This window comes from Calliphora vicina, chromosome 4 (genome assembly GCF_958450345.1).
Source record: "Calliphora vicina chromosome 4, idCalVici1.1, whole genome shotgun sequence".
In the NCBI taxonomy this organism is placed as follows: domain Eukaryota; kingdom Metazoa; phylum Arthropoda; class Insecta; order Diptera; family Calliphoridae; genus Calliphora; species Calliphora vicina.
In genome coordinates this window covers 62938927-62944501 of record NC_088783.1, presented here as the reverse complement: position 1 = coordinate 62944501, position 5575 = coordinate 62938927, and positions in this window count along the sequence as shown.

Sequence of the window (5575 nt, the reverse complement as noted above, 5' to 3'; positions counted from 1 at the left end):
ATTTAGGGCAAAAGTTGTCAAATCGCAAAGACGATATGTTTTTAATTATCCTGCAAAACGTTCCGATAACTGGTAAGGATTTATAGCCTAAAAACTAAAAATTCCCATTTCTGGTATTTTTCATCACTTTTTTGGGAATTCCTGGATTGCTGATTACAAATTTCAAAATTTGCATTTATTTTTTCATTTGGAATAGACAAATCTATTTAACTGTAAAACTTTATTAACAAATATTTGAAAATAAAATTTTAATTTCAATTTGAAAATTTTTTTTAATGTTTTCAAAAATGTATTTCATGAATTTTTTAATTGTCAAAAGACATACATATATGAAAATAGAAAATAGATATGAAAAAATACTCTATCCACTGATATATAACATGTCTACCTTGTACTTTTACGGGTCAAATTAATTAGGGAAAACTTAACAAGTTGCAGAGAATATTCGACTAAGGCTTTAGAAGTTACATTCATTTCCCTTTTTTTATTCTATACCACTGTGCGACGTATATTACCTCATAGTAGATCAGAACGACTATTTGTTTCACCAAAAAGAAAAAATGTATCATAATTTTTTTTTAAATAAATCAATTTTATTGCACACAAACAATTTTTCACCAAAAAATATTTTCAATCTTTATCTTAAATTATATCTTAGTGAATGGTACCTATATAAGATTTACCACATCCGACAATAGCTTTGTTACATGTTTCTTTTTAAATATTGCTACTTTAAACTTCAAATATAACGAGAAACCTCTAAACGTTATCTTATTTTGCTCAAATTTACAACATTTGCGTTTGAGATAAGTGCAAGGGCCACCCTAATGTCTACATTACTAGTAAAACCAGTTTGTCACTAAATGTTTATTAAATAGTTTGAGAAACTCTGTTGAATGTTTTTTTTTTTTATAAAAAAACGTGAATAAATAAACGAGTCATATAAAAAACAATTAACAAAGCGTGCGTGTGTCTGTTACACTATAAAAACTATAAATAAATAAAAAAAAAACACAGTTTAGGTAAAATTTTTGATTAATAATGGTTTGTCTACCCGAACATCATTTGTTTAGAAGCATCATGACGTCATGATGCGGCAGTTTACAATAACTAAACAACATTATTATAACCATATCATCATCATTAACACAAGCATTTAGAATTAATCATGATAATAATTATAATTGAAAACACGTAAACTTGTATCGATATTGCTATCGAATTCAATATTTGGTTTTGTTTTGTTGTAGAAAAAAAACTTCAAAATTTCTATGACTGTTTTTTGGGGAAAACACTTTAACTAATAAAAATAACAACCACAATTTAAAGCGAAATGTTTAATTGTTTCGAATTTAATTAAATCAATTTTTTTGGGGAAATATTGTGTGACAATATTTTTAATAAATATTGATTTTTAGGCATCACAGTCTTTCTTGCAGTATTATTTAATATTCAGGTTTTTTCGCTAATAATTTTATTGTGACGCAAACATTTTTGGGTGTTTTTTTTACTTCTTTGTATATATTTCTTGATAATTAGAATTTTTTAAAACATTTTCAAATTAGTTAGTTTCTGGACTAACAAACTTGCAGAGTGAGGTCTATGACCCACTTATTTTTAGATATTTATAAATGTCAAGATATTCAAATATTTAAAATTTCAGTTTTAATGAAAAATTAAGAGCAAAGTTAACATAAATACGTAAATGTTTTTGGGATATACATATGTATACAGCTTTAAAATATAAAGTAGTTTCTCCCCAGCTAATGTGATTCCATATTATCTTTTCTTAGCTCCTAGATAAAGATTTGTATAAGATTTTTAGATAAAACTAAAAAGAAAACATGTTTATCTTCAGCAGAATGCATTTGTTACAATATGTTTATTATTTTTGTTTTGTCAAATCACTGCTATTAATCATATAAACCATTAATTTGACACTCTTTTCTGATTAGCATAAATTAGTATATGTGGCGCCAAATATTCTCAATCATACTAATTTGTATTAATTCTCCAAATATATTATTTTACAATCCCCATACGTACTTTGATGTCACTAATAATACAATATGCTAATTTAATTAATTCAGTGTTTTTGTCTTTGGTTTTTACAATTCTTAGAAATTCTAAAAACGAAATTTAATACACACAAACAATTTAGACAAAAACAGAATAGTAAAAAAATACAAACTACACTGTGCTACAAAACTTAACCGTAGGTTTTAGGCCGATTTGTATAATACTTACATGCACTTCGACAGCACATATTGCTGTAGGATTTCCTAAGGTTTCTCTAAGTAGACTTTCCCGAAAGAAACATCAAATTCAATTTATCGTTTGGAAAATTCACCACTAACTTTTTAATGAAGTAAGATTTACCCTAAACTTCTAGAATTATGCGGAATTTAAGATATAAACCGGATTAACCGGTTAACCGAAAATCAATATTTCAAATTAACCGGTTCGTAAAAAACCGACATTTTGAATAAAAATCGGTTTTTCGGTTAACCGGATTATAAACAATAATAACAAGTAAAGAAGTATGGTCGGTCAAGCCCGACCATATAATACCCTACACTAAGTAAAAGAGCAAAAACATTTTTCTTTTAAAATTTCAATACTTTAAATTTTTGAGTGATTTTCGGAAGTGAGCCTTATATGGGGGCTATGACCAATTATGGACCGATCACCATGAAATTAGGTCGTGTGATTTATGTCTATATTAAAGTTAACTATGTTGAATTTTGTGTGTGTACCAATATTTTTAAGCGATTTATGCACGTTAAAGTGATTTTCGGAAGCGGGTCTATATGGGAGCTATAACTAATTATGGACCGATTGTAACAAAATATGGTGACATGAATTTTGTGTACATAAAACTTATTTGGAGTGGAATTTGTGGAGATACATATATAAATTAAACATTTATGACCGATAAAGTCCAATTTCGGGAGGACATTTGTATGGGGGCTAGGTGAAATAGTGGACCGATTTCAGCCAGTTTCAATAGGCTTGGTCGTTGAGCCGAAAAAAAATAATATATACCAAATTTCATCGAAATATCTTCAAAATTGCGACCTCTACTCTGCCGACAAGGTTTACATGGACAGCCAGCCAGCCGACCAGACGGACGGACATCGTTTAATCGACTCAGAAAGTGATTATAAGTGCTGCCTATTTAATTCCAAAATATATTGATTCTGCCCACTGTCATTTGGTGTGTGTGTATTTTTAAGTTGTAGCACCGTGTTATTAATTTGGAAAACTGGTTTTAGGTTCTCAGATTAAAATATGTTAAACGAAAATATATGAGAATTTATTATACACTACAATATTAGCGTATGTACAAACACACATTTGGAAATATTAAAAACGAAACTAGGTGAAATTGGGTGATTAGAGAAGAGTTAGTATTTTTTAAATTTAAAAGATTTAATAAAATACATCTATCTATATATATATAGTAACTTCACTGAGTGACTGACTGATTCCAAAGGTAGAGAAATGAAATTTGTACTATAGGTTCCCTTCTCCCTATGTTTCTATATTAGGGTGTTTTTGTGAAAGGGCAAAATTTTTTTTCTAAAAATGTTTAAGTGCTCACATCTAGAATTGTTCCTTATAGTGTAAAAATACGATTGTAAAAGTTTTAGCTCAATCGCACTTTGCCTTCCCGTACCGAAAGTGCCTCGAAGTTTTAAAAATGACTGCTAATTTTTCTCATTTTGACAAGAAATTTAGGAAAATAATTAACATATTTCGAGAAAAATTAAAATAAAAGGTAATTTTTATTTAAAATATATACGTATTTAATTGTATATAATTTATGTCATCGTAGGATACCGTTAACCTATTCGCAGGTATGGCCAAAAAAATATTTTTTAACGGCTGTTTTGAATCTCCATTTTCAAATTTTTGAAAATTTTGTTAAATAAAATTCATAATTTTTTGATCATCACATTGCACTATAGTTCAAAGTATTACTTTTTCCGTGCGAAATTAATAACTATTAAAGTATTCTACTGTTTGATATCAAAATTGGACCATAGGTAGAAATACTTATATTTTCAACAAATTTAAGAAAAAATTAACCCTTTGTCGACCGTTAACCCATCAGGAGAAAAATAAAGGAAATTCATTGCTTTTGATTAGAAAAAATTTATTTCATATTAGTTTTCAGTGAAATTAGTTGAATCAGTAATTCATTTTATAAGTATCAGATAAAACTTCGCACAGTGGTATAGAAAAAAGGGGAAAGAAATCTGTAATTTCCAAATCCTTAGTCCTTAGTTAGATTTGAATAAAATTTGACATGCACAAGTGTTGACGATTTAAAATTTTGAATTTGCGGCTAGGGGTCCCCAAAGTAGGACACCTCGGGTATGTTTAATTTTAAAAACGATCTTATTTCTTCGTATGTGTTTTCTATCATCTGCTTCGAATGTATTAATACCTTGTGTACTCTGGATGTCATTGGTACAAGCGTAAAAATACAAATCTAAATATATCACCATTAACCAATATAGTGTTTTCATTTCGAAAATTATCTTCCTTTCTTCTGCATTTTTGACATTTTACTGGCGGTTTTTTCATCCAATATTTTCTTACAGCCCTTAGGAATAAAAGAAGCACTAATTTTCTTCACAATATATTTAATAATAGCATCATACTTTGTGTCTTTTGGGCGTTCTTTTAACCAAATTTCAAAAAGTTAATTTTTTTAGCACAGTAACCTAAAAAAAATTAAATTAATCAGAAAGCGCAAAAATGCGCAGTATGAAATAATGTGAAATGAATTAACAACATTTCAATATATTTATTTCATTTTATTTCAAGTTTAACAAACGTTAACATTTTTATAAAAGCTTCTATAAAGTTAAAGTTTTGTAATCAAAAGAAATTACTTTAAGGTTATGTTTAAAAATTGTAATTTTTAATATAAAGGGAAATAGTTTCCAAATATTTAGGAAAGAAAAATTAAGCACTTAGACGTCTCGTTGTTTTCCACTTTATTTAAATTATTCACACACTTTCCACAATTAACGGTTAAAAGTTACAATATAATATTGATACTACTCACAATTTTTTAAAAATGTATCGAAAATTTGACTTTGAAGGCGTGCTGTCAAGCAGTATTCTGAATTTTACAAAAACCAATTGCGAATTTGATTGCATTGGAGTTTTAGTAAACGGTTGACAAGAAAAAATAATGAATAATGACAACTTCGAAATTTGAATTTCGCACGGAAAAAGTGATACTTTGAACTATAGTGCATTGGGATTAATTTACATCATAATAGAGAATAAAAATTAAGGTTAAAGTTACTGTAAATGTAAAATTTTGCAATATTTGGAATTTCTAAATTAAAGATTTGGAAATATTAAATATTTTTGGGTCGATTTTAATGAATTTGAGAAAAACACACATTAGGTTCTTACATTTACGAAACTGTGCAAAAATGAATTTTAACCCTTAAGAGCACTTAGGGTCAAAATGACTGATTTTCGTGATTTTAAAAGTTGGCTCATTCGCCAAAATATGGCCAAAAAATTAGTTTTTCTTGAAAATCGCAAA